Source organism: Microcaecilia unicolor, chromosome 2, assembly GCF_901765095.1.
Source record: "Microcaecilia unicolor chromosome 2, aMicUni1.1, whole genome shotgun sequence".
NCBI classification, from domain to species: domain Eukaryota; kingdom Metazoa; phylum Chordata; class Amphibia; order Gymnophiona; family Siphonopidae; genus Microcaecilia; species Microcaecilia unicolor.
This window is the reverse complement of record NC_044032.1, coordinates 382,234,707-382,251,483: the sequence shown is the minus strand read 5'-3', so window position 1 is coordinate 382,251,483 and position 16,777 is coordinate 382,234,707.

The following is a 16,777-nucleotide window of genomic DNA, read 5'->3' as shown; positions in this document are numbered from 1 at the left end:
CCCACGGATCTTCAGCCCTCCCTGAACCTGGGGGGGGGGGATCGCTGGACCTCCTGTCGCTGGCAGGTTTGCTGTTGGGGGGAATGGGGGCCTGCCAGCATGCCGGTATGTTGGACAGGGCTCACCATTCCTCCCCAATGATCTGCAAGCCCTAACGCCAGCTCGGAGCTGGCGTAGGGTTTGCCGCAGCCAGTGACCCAATCTTTGGTGCGCTGGCCACTGATCATTGGGGATGAATATGTTTAGCCCTGTTTAGCATGCATTTGCATGCTAGTTGCGTTCAGAGCCCTTGAGCGCGTTGTTTCACGCGCTCGAGGGCTCTGATCATGGGGCGTTAGCAAACGCCAGTGCTAACAGCCTCTTGCCCCGGCGTTTGCTTCTGATCATCCCTGTCACTGCTGTAAAAAATAACGCCAGGTTTGAGTAAGCATTAGGATGTTGGAAGAGAGAATTTCCCATGATTCTCATGCTTCTCTCATGATTCTTTCTGCAAAATGTACTCGTTTTGATTGCTTATAAAAGCAGAAGGAAGCCCGTGAGAAACAGCAGACCCGAACGTGACGCACACATTGGCATTCTTGTCCTGCATTTAAATTTAAAACATGCTTTAAAAAACCCAAAATGCATTGGCATCTGTTACTTGCATCTAAATATAAGCATCCAGAAAAAAAAAGCTTACATTTAGGCTGCAGAAAACAGACACCAATGTGACAAATTAAAGAGTAATAAACCACCTGGACTGGATGCCATACATCCAAGGGTACTCAAAGAACGTCAGGACGTCAGAAACAGAACAAAGCTTTCGCAGGAAGAAGAGGACCTCGGCTGGCGGGGATTGGGGTCCCCCGCCAGCAAAGGTAGCCCACGGCGATGGCGGTGGCGGCGGGAGGGGGGTCAAGAAGGTCGTCGGCAGGGGGGTCCAGGGCCAAATCTACAGGGGCCCAGGCCCCCGTGGCCCCACGTAGCTGTGCCACTGACTCAAGCATGAAATTGCTGATCTGCTGTTAGTAATATGTAACCTGTAGTTAAAATCGTTCATAGTACCTGAACATTGGAGGGTGGCCAATGTGACGCTGATTTTTAAAAAGGGTTCTAGGGGTGATCCAGGAAATTACAGAACAATAAGCCTGATGTTGGTGTCGGGAAAAAGAGTGGAAACTATTATGAAGAATAAAATTACAGAACAAGTAGACAAACATGATTTAATAGGATAGATTCTTGCCTCACCAATTTGCTTTATTTCTTTGAAGGCACGAATAAACATGTGGATAAAGGTGAACTGGTTGATGTAGTGTATCTAGATTTTCAGAAAGCTTTTGATAAAGTTCCTCATGAGAGACTCCTGAGAAAATTAAAGAGTCATGGGATAGGAGACAAGGTTCTGGTGTGGATTAGAAATTGGTTATTGGCCAGAAAACAAAGGGTAGGGTTAAATGGTCGTTTCTCTCAATGGAGAAGGGTGAACGTAACATACTTATAAATGATATGGAAATCGGAATGACGAGTGAGGTGATTAAATCTGCAGATGGTACAAAACTATTCAAGGTTGTTAAAACACGTGTGGACTGTGAAATATTACAGGAAGACCTTAGAAAACTGGAAGACTAGGCATCCAAATGGCAGAAGAAATTTAATGTGGACAAATGCAAGGTGATGCACATTGGAAAGAATAATCTGAATCATAGTTACCTGATGCCAGGGTTCACCTTGGGGGTCAGCACCCTAGAAAAAGATCTAGGTGTTGTATATAATATGCTGAAATCTGCTCAGTGTGTGGCGGCAGTGGCCAAAAAAGCAATTAGGATGCTAGGAATTATTAGGAAAGGGAAGGTGAATAAGACAGAAAATACTATAATGCCTTTATATCGCTCCATGGTGCATCCAATCCTTGAGTATTGCGTTCGGTTCTGGTCGCTGTATCTCAAAAAAGACATAGTGGAATTAGAAAAGGTTCAAAGAAGAGTGACCAAAATGATAAAGGGAATGGAACTCCTCTCGTATGAGGAAAGGCTAAAGAGACGCATGAGGGGAGATATGATTGAGGTCTACAAAATCCTGAGTGGTGTAGAACGAGTAGAAGTAAATTGATTTTTTACTCGTTCCAAAAGTACAAAGACTAGGGGACACTTGAGGAAGTTACGTGGAAATAATTTCAAAACAAGTAAGAGGAAATATTTTTTTCACTCAATGAATAGTTAAGCTCTGGAACTCCTTGCCGGAGCATGTGGTAACAGCAATTAGCGTATCTGGGTTTTAAAAATGTTTGGACAAATTCCTGGAGGAAAGGTCCATAGTCTGCTATTAAGTCAGACATGGGAAGCAACTGCTTGCCCTGGGATTGGTAGCATGGAATGTTGCTGCTAATTGGGTTTCTGCCAGATACTTGTGACCTGGCTTGGCCACTGTTTGGAAAACAGGATACTGGGCTAGATGGACCATTGGTCTGACCCAGTATGGCTACTTTTATGTTCAAGTTCAGGTTTTACCAGGTGCATGCACACAGGAGCTGAGCTTACCGCTGAACTGTTCTGCGCATGCAGCAAGCACAATCCTCCTGCCGAACTCCCTAATGCTCAGAGCTATGAGTGCACCTATATTTGCATCTCATTAGCTTTGAGCATTAGGGCGTTGTTCTTTAGCGCTGTTCCTGTGCTATTTTTATGGCGCTATTCAGAATAGCACCGGAGTTTTGTTCATCAACCCTTTAGTAATCATTCTTTCCTTCTGATAAAGAGTTCCCCAGTCTCTCAGCCCCATTCAGCCTCTCTGACTCTCCCACACATATTTCTTTCTTAGGATTACATATATACAAAGACACTATGATAGCCTGTCACTGACCAAGTACTTTTTTTTTTTTTTTAATATTTGGTGAATGTGTAATTTCTATTCATAGGTTAACAAGAACAAGATTATTTCTGGAAAAAAAAAGCATGAAGTGATTAATCAATACTAAAGCTCAGGCTCAATGAAACTGCAATGTACTGTTCCTACATAAGTACATAAGTAATGCCACACTGGGAAAAGACCAAAGGTCCATCGAGCCCAGCATCCTGTCCACGACAGCGGCCAATCCAGGCCAAGGGCACCTGGCGAGCTTCCCAAGCGTACAAACATTCTATACATGTTACTCCTGGAATTGTGGATTTTTCCCAAGTCCATTTTGTAGTGGTTTATGGACTTGTCCTTTAGGAAACCGTCTAATCCCTTTTTAAACTCTGCTAAGCTAACCGTCTTCACCACGTTCTCCGGCAACGAATTCCAGAGTTTAATTACGCGTTGGGTGAAGAAAACATTTCTCCGATTTGTTTTAAATTTACTACACTGTAGTTTCATCGCATGCCCCCTAGTCCTAGTATTTTTGGAAAGCTTGAACACACGCTTCACATCCACCTGTTCCACTCCACTCATTATTTTATATACCTCTATCATGTCTCCCCTCAGCAGTCTCTTCTCCAAGCTGAAAAGCCCTAGCCTGTTTGAAATGCCTTGTATTACAGCAGGATGCAGTTTATTTTGTACTTTAAACCACTTTCAGCCACCCTGTTGGTTTCGGCAGCTATGTAACAGCAGGCAGGGTAAAGACCTAGACAAAGGACCAGGTGCTATAAGAAGAGGCAATGACAAACCTCTGCAGCATTGTAGGAAAAGATCACAGGCAGAGGAACGCTGGTTGGGTCACGATCACCCAATCCTTGACATGCAGAAAGAGGAAAGGCAAAAACAAAGGCACTTTCTAACCCTCTAGGGAAGAAAGGTAAGTGAGGAATGTACTGTAAGCAGAGTTAGCAGACCAGTTAGTGTCTCTTACTTTAAAGGAATTTTCGATTTAGCTCATGCCTTTTTCAGTAGGTCAAAGGGAGTTAGCATTTCCTTGTTCCTGGAGGGCTTACAGTGTAATAAAATGCACTAGACTATGCGTACGTTGTACAAAGGAGTGTTGTGCATGAGCTTCGCAAAGCCTCGGGTAGATATCAGCACATTAAAATCCCATGCAAATGAAGATATTAGATCAGTGCAGACGCAGAACTGGAGGCTAAATGCTCTTTTGCAGTCAGCACTAGTGAGGATGTCATGCCTGTTTTTTTCTCTTTACCGCAAGCAAGCAGGGCCCACAACTTTTTCTGGCTTCTTTGAAGAGGAGGATCTGAGGCTGGAACAAAGAAATGCAAGACTCTTGACATTGCACATGCAAGTCAAAGGTCTGATACACCTACATCTGAGCATGTACTGAAATGCTATTGTTTATAAATAGTACTATTGCAAGACTGTATGTGCTGAATAGCATTCCAATATATGCATGGATGCAGGTGCATGCAAATTCAGGTGCTGATACATTTTTCTTTTGCACCAAAATTATAGCTGCCTCTAGTGCAGACCCATGTGCACACATGTTTTGCGCACAGCCCATTTGCATTTGATTTCCTTACAGTGGCATAGCTACAGGTGGGCCTGGGTAGGCACAGACCCATTCTGAATGGCCCACCAAAAAAAGTTCAGTGGCAGCCATCTTGCTCTGCTCTTAATCGCCCCCAGATCCAGCATTCCACTTCTGTGGCCTGGCAGCTCCCCTCTCGCCTCTACCTCAGCATCTTCATAGGTGCAGCAGCAACGCACCTCTGTTGCCAAGTTGGCCCCACAGGTTTTCTGCCACATCCCTCCCTCACTGACATCACTTCCTGTTTCCTGGATGAGGAAGAGGGAAGCCTTCGAGGCCAGTGGAGCCAAAGAAGACACGTTACTGCAAAGCCAGTGAAGATGCTGAGGAGTCACGTAGTCACAGGTGGGCCTGGGTGGGCCAGGGCCCACCCACTTAGGGCACAGGCCCACCCAACAGTAGCACACGTTTAGTGGTAGCTGGTGGGGATCCCAAGTTCCACCAGCTGAAGACTTCCCCCTGATGCTAACGAGAACGCTATTCTTCACGATACCGGCACCTGCGCATGGTCAGTTTTCAGCGCATGCTTGTTGCAGACTGCCAAGTTGGAAAGAAGCATTTTTCTGACAGCTGAGATATTTTTTTGGTGGTGGTGGTGGTGGTGGGGGGGGGGGGGGGGGAGAACACTTGGTGCCCACCCACTTCTTGCCTAGGCCCACCCAAAATCTGTTGTCTGGTGCTGAGGTAGACCAGGGGGGGGGGGGGCTGTCAGGCCACGGGTGGGAGGCTAATGCTGGGTCCATGGATCAGAGGAGAGGGGAACGATGCAGGACAAAGGGAGGTGGAGTTTTAGAAGGCTCACCTATCCTAACTGTGGGCCCACTCAAAATGATAGGCCTGACTACGCTACTGTTTCCTTAATAGTTTAAAACACTTGAAGGGTCTTTTACTAAGTCATGGTAGCGTTTTTAGCTTGCGGTACAAATCAGCCGGCGGTAAACGCCGAGACACCCATAGGAATATAATGGGTGTCTTGGCATTTACCGCCAGCCGATTTCTACCATGAACTAAAAACGCTACTGCGGCTTAGTAAAAGACCCCCCTTCGTATACGACCCCTCTTAAGAAAAAAAGTCAGGGTGGTTTACACACCAAAATGTGAAATATAGAAAGGAATGCCAAAGCATGATAGTTCAATGAGGAGCAAAACAATGCTGTGCTCTAGTATAACATCCTAATCCAAGCATAACTTTCTGCATCAGCCCCTAAGGCAAGGGAGAGTTAAGGCAGGGGCGTATCTGGAATCCGGCGGTAGGGGGGGCCACAGCCAGAGAGGGGGGGCACATTTTTGCCTCCCTCCCCCCCCCCCGCCGCCGCCGCCGCCTCTCTCCACCCCCTCCCCGCCGTCAACCCTCCCCCGCTGCTTACTTTTGCTGGCGCCGAGGTCCGACCCGCAATCTCCGTTTTTCGTCTTCCTCCGTGGCCATGCTTCCAGGAAGTAACGCTGCAGTGCTGATTCGTTGAATCCAGTTCGACGCCGAACTGGATTCAACGAATCAGCACTGCAGCGTTACTTCCTGGAAGCATGGCCACGGAGGAAGACGAAAAACGGAGATTGCGGGTCGGACCTCGGCGCCAGCAAAAGTAAGCAGCGGGGGAGGGTTGACGGCGGGGAGGGGGGCCAGGGCGAAATCTGCGGGGGCCCAGGCCCCTGTGGCCCCACGCAGATACGCCCCTGAGTTAAGGCTAAAGAGTCCTGTGTTAATTCATCTGTTTGCACGTGGTAATCACAGGATTATAATATTTTTGTATTTATTTTTAGGAGAGAATGTGGCATGGGAGGGAAATGGGTGGACAGAGGGGGGCATGGAAGTGTTATCCACCAGTTAATGCGGACTTAACGTGGGGAGCCCTTAGCGCCTCCTAAATAGGAGTGGGTAAAGGTTCTTGCGTAAATGTTTTAAAATGGCTGCATACTAATACTCAAAAAATAACTTAGGTACTCAAACAATGGCTCTTAAAGTAAGTACTTTTAAAGAGGAAAAGGCCTTGAGGCCTTTTCCTCTTTAAAAGTACTTACTTTAAGAACCATTGTTTGAGTACCTAAGTTATTTTTTGACATTTATCTGACTGATCCAGGTATCTCACCCCTACGTAGAGTATTTTGCATACTAATACTAACATTAGTACACAGTCAGAAATAGCTATTTTACAGCCGCGTTAGAAATAGGCTTAGTGTGTCCTGCATTAGGATGCGCTAAGCCCATTTACAAATGCAGCTTAGTAAAAGGGACCCTATGGAGCTCATTTTCGAAAGAGAAGGACATCCATCTTTCGACATAAATCGGAAGATGGACGTCCTTCTCCCAGGGACGTTCAAATCGGTATAATCGAAACCTGATTTAGGACATCTCCAACTGCACTCCGTCTCAAGGACGGCCAAAGTTCAAGGGGGCGTGTCGGAGGCGTAGCGAAGGCGGGACTTTGGCATGCCTAACACTTGGACGTCTTTGACCCATAATCAAAAAAAAACAAGGACGTCCCTGACGAACATTTGGACATTTTCACCCGGACCTGTTTTTCTTACGACTAAGGCATAAATAGGTGCCCCAAATGACCAGATGACCACCGGAGGGAATCGGGGATGACCTCCCATTACTCCCCCAGTGGTCACTAACCCCCTCCCACCCTCAAAAAACATCTTTCAAAATATGTCGTGCCAGCCTCTATGCCAGCCTCAGATGTCATGGTCAGGTCCGTGACAGCGCATGCAGGTCCCTGGAGCAATATTAGTGGGTACTGCAGTTCACTTCAGACAGGCGGACCCATCCCCACTCCCCCTACCAGTTACGTTTGTGGAGGAAACAGCGAGCCCTCCAAAACCCACCACAAACCCACTATATCCACATCTAGGTGCCCCCTTCACCCATAAGGGCTACGGTAGTGGTGTACAGTTGTTGGTAGTGGGTTTTAGGGTGCTTTTGGGGTGGTTTTGGGGGGCTCAGTACACAAGGTAAGGGAGATATGTTCCTGGGAGCATTTTATGAAGTCCACTGCAGTGCCCCCTAGTGCCCGGTTGGTGTCCGGGCATGTCAGGGGGACCAGTGCACTACAAATGCTTTCTCCTCCCATGTCCAAATGGCTTGCATTAGGACATTTTTGACATGGACGTCTTTGGTTTCGAAAATCGCCGAAAATCAGAAACGTCCATGTCTAGGGAAGTCCAAATCTAGTGACGTCCAAATTTAAGGATTTGGACGTCTCTGGTGGTATTTTCGAAACGAAAGATGGACGTCCATCTTGTTTCAAAAATATGGGTTTCCCTGCCCCTGGATTTCGCCATTTTGCAAGGACATCCAAATCGCAACTTGGAGGTCTCTTTTGAAAATGCCCCTCTATGTGACTTGTCCAAGATCATAAGTACATAAGTATTGCCACACTGGGACAGACCAAAGGTCCATCAAGCCCAGCATCCTGTTTCCAACAATGGCCAATCCAAGTCACAAATAACTGGCAAGATCCCAAAAAAGTTCAATGCATTTAATGCTGCTTATCCCAGAAGTAGCAGTGGATTTTCCCCAAGTCAATTTAATAATGGTTTATGGACTTTTCCTTTAAGAAGCCATCCAGACCTTTTTAAACCCCGCTAAGCTAACCGCCTTTACCACATTCTCTGGCAACGAATTCCAGAGTTTAATTACACGTTGAATGAAGAAATATTTTCTCCAATTCGTATTAAATTTACTACTTTGTAGCTTTATCGCATGCACCCTAGTCCTAGTATTTTTGGAAAGAGTAAACAAATGATTCACGTCTACCCATTCCACTCCGCACATTATCTTATAGACCTCTATCATATCTCCCCTCAGCCGTCTTTTCTCCAAACTGAGAACCCGTAGATGCTTCAGTCTTTCCTCATAGGAAAGTCGTCCCATCCCCTTTATCATTTTCGTCACCCTTCTCTGTACCTTTTCTAATTCCACTATATCTTTTTTGAGATACGGTGACCAGGAGCAGCAGTGATTTTCCAAAAATGTGGGGTTTTTTTTTCAATATTATTTATTTGTCACATTTAGGTCCAAGAACCTGAGGCGATGTACAATATAAAACCCCCAACCTCCAGCCCCATTCATAAATCCTTTACAAAATAAAAAAGGTAAACCGATAAAACAGTATCACCTCTTTCCCTAGTGTAAGTCGTGCCCTAACATGCCCAAACTTGGAACCCACACATTGCTGCCCCCACACGTATGCAGTCCAGGCAGAGCTTCTGGTGCCCCAGTAGGCTATTTCTATTGCTAATTCTACCTGATGAGAAGATTCATATCTCTACTCAGAGGATCCAAAAGACACAAAAAACTGAGAGTGAGGAAGACCCACTGCTTATCGCAAGCGAGAGTTGGCTATGTGTAGCGTTGTGATTTGCAGCATGTGCTAAAGGTGATTAATTTGTATACCAAAGAGAAAGGCTAAGGCTATTCCGGAAATCAGTGACTGTGCCATGCATACCTACTGCATGTTGTGTCCATACATAAACATTCCTCTTTTTTATCCCAACTTACAAATTAGTTTCAGTACACACACCCTACGCAGTGTCTGATACAGAACTGTTTGCCTTAGACAACTGTGGTTTGAATGTCTGTAGCTTTTATGTAATAATGATCTGCAAAGGGGAGCCTGACAGGTGAAAAAAAACAACAAGGCAGTCTGGGAGTTATCCAAATCCCTTCCATCACATGCCTCCAACTGTCATATGACGTGTTACTGCTTTTCAAAAAATATACATCCCAGCCACCCCTGCAGATGCAGGGGATTTACTCCTTGAAATGAGAGCCTGATTTTTGAGTTTGGAGGTCATTTCACTGCATTGGTCAAACACTGCATTGATCTAAGACATGAATTTAAAGATTTGAAATGTTTTGTCCTACAAGAACTTTTAAAATCCCCGCGAGGAGGCGATCATCAAAGACAATTATTACAAGCTGAACAACGTTGGATCTTTAAACTACATTCTTTAGAACCGCGAGGTCTTAACTCTCGATTGGATTGGTGTTATTTCTTTTAGAATATCCAATGGTAGTATTTCTCCAAATTCCTGATTGGACAATGAGTAGTCAGCGTCTGACGTCAGATATTTTACTTATACCAGTTGAGTGATGTCTCTCTAGGTCAGACTAGCTACATTTGAAACGCCGTGCAACGAGTTCCAAGTACTGTGCTGTTGGCTTCATAGTAAGAATTTTTGTTAAATAGTTTAAGTTGCAATATATTAACTCTTGTGTTTGTATCCCGCAGTAAGTACCCGAGACCTTGAAAAAGCAGCGAAACGCTGGCCAACGTCGGCTCGGGGTAACTCAACAAGGAACAACACAGCATGAAGCAGGAGTAGCATTGAATCTCAAGCAATTAAGCTAAGTGCATTGCAACATAATATGTTATTTTCCTTAAAAAATTCTTATTCTAGAGAAACAAAAAATGGGGTTTTTGCCTATAGAAATTCATCGAGGGCCACCTAAAAGGGGTTTTTTTTGCCTATGATGAAGAGAAGACCTGACGGTCTATTTTAGCTCCGACGGATTGATATTGGATCTGGGAGCTCTTTGAGGCTTTTCCCCATACATCATTGTAATTTTGTATCAGGTGGAAGTTTTAATATTTAGAATTAGTATTCATCTCCACACCACCAAATATATTTATTTAGGTCATTTCAGAAAGCCTTTCCCGAATGTACAGCCTCATTCCTGGGCAATAAAGGGGCTTTTCCTAAATCAAGCAGCTGTATGCACATGTGTAGCGGTACATATGTTGACAATAATATGCTTTATATAAGTGCTATACACAGGCATTCTGGGGGCGCAATTGTGATGTTTGCACATGTTTGTAATACCCATTATAATAGGGATTACTGAAGGGATGAGAGAACCCTCCCTGGAGTCACTGGGGGGAGGGAACTGGATGGACAAGGCTAGTGAGGAGCCATGGGTGTAGTTTGACTTTAATTGGGGGGGGGGGGGGGTAAAGGATGGGGTGGGGCATATTACCATACTCATTTGCATATATATATATATATATAATAATCTCATACATATTCATTATGGTTATTCCCAAAAAAGCCAGCTCCTTCTCCCTTCCTTCCTCCTTACCCAGCACTCCCTCTTCCTCTCCAGTAGTATTTCCCCACCCCGTTTCCCATAAGCCACATTGAGCCTGCAAAAGGGTGGGAACATGTGGGGTACAAATGCAATAAATAATAAATAATAGTACCATGCCAGTGTAGACCTTAGAAATGCATAGGCTCTATATGTAGATCCTTCAAGAGGTAGTGTGTCATGATTTAGGCTCTAAAACCCTTTCTGATATTTTGGTGCCACCTCAGTAAGGCCAACACACAATCTCTCCACTTCAAAACACTATACACAAACTTGTGCAAAAACCCACTCATAACCTTACCAAACCATAACAGCACTAATTCCAAGGACAGGACGAGCTACAACCTTATGCGTGGAAAGGCAGCACTGTAATTACACTGTGCTCTAAAACACCAGTACACTACCTAGTGACAAAAAAACAAAAAGGGCTGCAAATACTACACGCTAGAAGAAAACTGCACCTTGATCATACATGAAAGACACATGACATAATAGATATGACACAAGGAACTAGAAATAAAAAGAATATGAAGGCAAAATACTGAACTGGAAAGTTACCTCAAGAAGTCGGACTCAGCATGCAGCAATACCAGAAAAATTGAAACTTACATGCAAAATATCACAGATGCACATTTCCAAAAGCTGACATATTCCAATTAATAATTTCTGAATAAAATACTTTTTTCTACCTTTGTTGTCTGATCATTTAGTGTCTTCTGTTTTATACAGTGTCTTATTTCCATTTGATATTTTTTCACTCACCATGTCCACCATCCTCCTGTATCCTTATGCATCCTGTCTACCACCTTTAGCCCTGTCCCTATCCTTCCTCCAGTTTCAGTATCTGCCCTCAAAGTGTTCCGATCCAGCCCTTAAATTCAGCAGTTACCCTCTATCCATATCCAGCATTTCTCCTCTCTCCCTTCCACTCCATCAGTGTGCATCTCCTTCCTTTGTCTTTCCTTCCCTCCATCCTTGTCCAACATTTCTCCTCTCTTCCTTGCCCTCCACTCCATCCATGTCCAGCATTTCTCCTCTCTTCCCTCCCCTCCATCCATGTTCATCTCCATCCTGACTTCCCTCCCCTCCATCCATCCATGTCCAGCAACTCTCCATTCTCTCCTGCCCTCCCCTCCATCCATCCATATCCAGCAAATTCCCTCTATCCTCTGCCCCCTCCATCCATCCATGTCCAGCAGTTCTCCTCTCTCCCCTGCCCTCCCCTCTATCCATCCATGTCCAGCAATTCTCCTCTCTCCCCTGCCCTCCCCTCCATCCATCCATGTCCAGCAATTCTTCTCTCCCCTGCCCTCGCCTCCTCTCCACGTCCGGCAATTCTCTCCCCTGCCCTCCCTCCTCTCCACGTCCAGAGATCTCTTCTCTCCCCTTGCCCTCCCCTCCTCTCCATGTTCAGTGATCTCTTCTCTCCCCTTCCCCTCCCATCCATGTCCAGCGATTCTCCCTGCCCTCCCTCAGCTCCCCGACAGCCTTCCTCTCCGTTTCTTCTCCCCACGCGTGTTTAAATCTTTTATTTTCCTCACAGTGATGGCAGAGAAGCACACAACACATAGCAGGCTCACCTCCAGCCTTTCCCTTCCCTCAAACAGTGTCCCGCCCTTGCGGAAACAGGAAATACATCATCGTAAGAAGGCGGGACACTGAGTGAGGGAAGGGAAAGGCTGGAGGCGAGCCCGCTGTGTTGTGTGCTTCACTGCCGTCGCTGCGAGGAAAATAAAAGGTTTAAAGGTGCGCAAGGGGGGGGCAGGAAAGAACAAAGAGGAAGCCTGTCCGGGAGCTGAGGGTGAGAAGAGCTGCCTGCAGCGTTGCGCCAGCCCTGCGTTTGGGGGGGGGGGGCAATGCCCCCTCACCCCCCCAAACTACACCCATGTGAGAAGCCCAGCACCAAGGGAAGTGTTTGTGAGAAAGTTCTGATGGAAATGTTTCTGGTTATTGAATAACAGTAGGGGAGAAGTTTGGGAATTTATAAAAGTTATGGTTACACTGAGCACATGGTCTTTGGTTGCCTCTAACCCCATCAGGACCCGTGTGGAGAGGAGGGTGTCCTGGATGGTTTCAAGAAACTAAGGCTGACCAAAGAGGGAGGTTTCTGTCAGTAAAACATATGTGAAGTGGACAAGTGCTCTAGGTTGGAAGTAGGGGATCCCAGCCTGGGAGCAGGGACAGGAAAGAGCCAAGTTGGAGCCAAAGGTAGTAGCTCTGAGGGGTACACCTTTGGTGAGAGAGTGTGGGCAGACAAAGAGGTCTGGCCCATAGCGGTGATCACTTGCTGCAGGCACAGACTTAGGTTGTTCACCCAAAAAGGATGGGTATTGGACAGAAGGAGGTGAAAATATGTACATACCATAGGATTTATATATGAACAATTGAACTGATACCAAAATATTGAAGCTGGCGTTTAACCTCAAGTTGATCAAGTTCTCTTTTTGGAATACAAATTGATTTATTGATTTAGAAAAGGATTTGTTTGTCTCCAGAATTCTCGAGGTCTGGAAGAACTGCTTGTTGCAAAGCTTCCCAGTAAACCTCTTTTTTGGTTTATAAAATCTGGACTGCAGTGTTTCTTTGCGTGAGAGTGAAATTTATTTATTCCTGGACTAACAAAGAAAAACAGAGAGTGAGACAGAACTGGCTTAACACACTATGGCCTACCAGATTTTATCTGGCCTCGGCCTGTGGTCAGCTTGAGAGGAAAAAAAAAGATGTTTGTTTGTGGTCTGGGTCAAGGGTGCCCGACCCTGAGAGTTAGTCGGTGCCTGAGGACGCTGGTGTGAGAGTGAGACCCAGGTTACATGTTTTATAACAGAGTACATGTACATATTTATATCTGCCTTGGAGTGTGTGCATTTATGCACATTCTAGGTGCTTATCTTATACAGGCACTTAGGTACCTATGCTGATTGCCATTCCTGAGGGTACTCTGTGACTGGAATCTGGGCCTTTACAAAACAAGCTAAAATAGGGATTTTGGATTTGGCTCACACCCTTTTCAGTTATAAATTACATTTATATTGAAGTACAGTGAGTATTTTTCCTGTGCCTGTAGGGTTCACACTCTTAAGGGGTCAATATTCCACACGATTTAACCAGCTAGAAATGGCTCCTGGCCAGGGCCGTGCCTAGGGTCTCTGGCTCCCCTCTGCAGTTGGCGCCCCCCCCCCCCCAGCAGACTATCAGTTGGCGGTGGCGGCCCTCCCCCCCCCCCCCCCCGTGAAAATGATCGCTCACCACTTGCCACACTGACAGGAATTGTCAGCAATATTCTTAGAAACAAATTGCTATACATTGCAAAATAAGATAGCAGATGTAAATTCTCAAAGTGGACATATTCCAAACACTAAAATGAAAATAAAATTATTTTTTTCTACCTTTGTTGTCTGGTGACTTTCTTTTTCTGATCATGCTGGCCCAGTATCTGATTCTGCTGCTATCTGTCCTCTTAACTCCGTTTCTAGGGCTTCCTTTCCATTTATTTCTTTCCTTTCCTCCTTTCTTCTTCATTTCTGGTCCTCAGCTTCTGCCTATTTTCTTCATCCATGTGCAGTTTTTCTCCTCTCTTCCTTTTCCCTCATTTCATCTCCTTCATCTCTCTTCCCTCCCCTCTATGTCCAGCAATTTCTCCTCTCTCCCTGAGCCCTGCCCTCCCATCCATGCTCCTCTGTCCCCTGCCCCTCCATTCATCCCTATCCAGCAATTCCCCTCTCTCCCTGAGCCCTGCCCTCCCAATCCATGCCCATCCATGCTCCTCTGTCACCTGCCCCCTCCATTCATCCCTATCCAGCAATTCCCCTCTCTCCCTGAGCCCTGCCCTGCAATCCATATCCATCTATGCCCATCTGTCCCCTGCCCCCTCCATTCATCCCTATCCAGCAATTCCCCTCTCTCCCTGAGCCCTGCCCTCCCAATCCATGCCCATCCATGCTCCTCTGTCACCTGCCCCCTCCATTCATCCCTATCCAGCAATTCCCCTCTCTCCCTGAGCCCTGCCCTCCCAATCCATGCCCATCCATGCTCCTCTGTCCCCTGCCCCCTCCATTCATCCCTTTCCAGCAATTCCCCTCTCTCCCTGAGCCCTGCCCTCCCAATCCATGCTCCTCTGTCCCCTCCATTCATCTCTAATTCCCTATCCAGCAATTCCCCTCTCTCCCTGAGCCCTGCCCTCCCATCCATGCTCCTCTCTCCTCTGACCTCCCGCTCCCATCATGTCCCAGTTGGCCTGGCCCGCCCTCTTCTCCCCTCCCCCTTCGCATCCATGCTCGTCTCTCCCCTGCCCTCCCACTCCCATTGTTCAACTGCCCGCCCTCTTCTCTCCCCCCAACATCCCTTTTCTTTTTTTTCTTTTTAAATTTACCTCCGTGGCGGTCCAGCAGCGCAGCGTCAATGAAGGAGGTGGCGCTCCCGACGTCTCTAGCCTTCCCTTCGCTGTGTTCCGCCTTCTTCTGACGTCATTTCCTTGATGTCAGAAGAAGGCGAAACACAGCAAAGGGAAGGCTAGAGACATCGGGAGCGCCGCCTCCTTCATTGACGCTGCGCTGCTGGACCGCCACGGAGGTAAATTTAAAAAGAAAAGGGATGTTGGGGGGGGGGGGGGTTAGAAGAGGTTGAACAATGGGAGCGGGAGGGCGAGCGAGGTGAGCATGGTGCAGCGGCCCCCTGCCATGCTTACCCCGCTTACCATGTTGGCACGGCCCTGCTCCTGGCTGTTTAAATTGCCTGTTTGGGGTTAACCACTCAAAATAAGCAGTTAGCGTTGAACTGAAAACTGGTTATCTTGGGGGTGGTCCAGAAATGCAGTCAACATTTGGCTGGTTAACCGCATAAATAGGACCTCATAAAAGTCAGTCCTATTTTTATGCGGTAACCCATAGCCAGTTAAGTGCTGAATATTACACTTAGCTGGCGGCAGCGGCAGCCCAAGGCAATCTGCTGCCAGAGGCAGGGATGAGATGCTGCCTGCCCCTGCGCCTGGGCCTGGTCTAGGATCGCCCTCCTTCTCCGCGTTTACCTTATTTTTTTTTCCAAAATATGGCAGCGGTAATGGCAGTGACAGTGATTCCCATTGGCTGCTCTGCCGCTGGTACCGGCCTCTTCGCTACTGCGTTTCGCCTCTGAGGAAACAGGAAGTTATGTCAAGAGGTGGGCTGCAGTGGGAGAAGAGGCTGGTGCCGGCAGCAGGGTGGCCTATGGGAATCGCTGCTACTGCTGCCCTTTGGAAAAGAAACAAATAAGGTACAGGGTTGAGGAAGGAGGGGAGAGTGCTGCTCCTGGAGGATACTGCCTGAGGCCCCGCCTCAGGTGGCCTAATGGTAGGGCCGCCACTGTTAACCAGCTATGTGATAGCCGGCTCTGCAAACCCAAAAATTCAATGCTGGTTCCTGGACATGGCACAACATTGAATTTCCAGTTTTAGCACTGTGGCAGTCAGCAAAATCCAGGCCCTAAATTTATACCTGAGGCAGTGGAGGACTAAGTGACTTTGCCCAAGATCACAAGTAACAATAGTAGGATTTGAACCAGACTTCCCTGATCTCAGCCTGCTACTCTAACCATCAGGCTATTCCTCCACTCTTTGGGGGGAGGCGGGGGGGGGGGGGGGGGGTCAACTATCCCTGGTTATTGTTGCCTGCTTGGGCAATATCACCCAGGAGGACTTTTTTATTTCACTTAGTAAAGATAAACCAACAAGATGTGAGCAATACCTTTTTATGATTTTCAACATAAGGGATGTTGGAAAAAAGTGTATAGAAAAGGGATCAATGCCAATTTATCTGTCTGTACACAAAATAACTCTCCAATCAATGGAAGGAAATTCATCAAATTTGGAAGAAAATGTGAATACATTTAACCTTCGAAAAATCTGAAACATTTTTTAAAGAACAGATTCTTCTCCCCCACCCCCACATTTTTTTATATCATACAAGAAACTGTTAGCCCCTTCCAGCACTTTCACTGACTGTAAAACAGGCAGGCAGAGGGAGGGAAAATTGCAATGGATGACTAAAAGTAATTTTCAATCACCTCCCTCACACTTCCATAATCTTACTTGATTATACTTGTGCAAACATGCACTAACCAAGAACTCATATATATATTCCTACACCTATAAACAGGATATGCTTTCTTCACACACAGTCCCATATATGCACATTCATTCATGCACACCAATACCAACATATCCATTCACTTGCCACATATGCAATACCCATACACACTGCAAATTTACATCCCTTACCAAA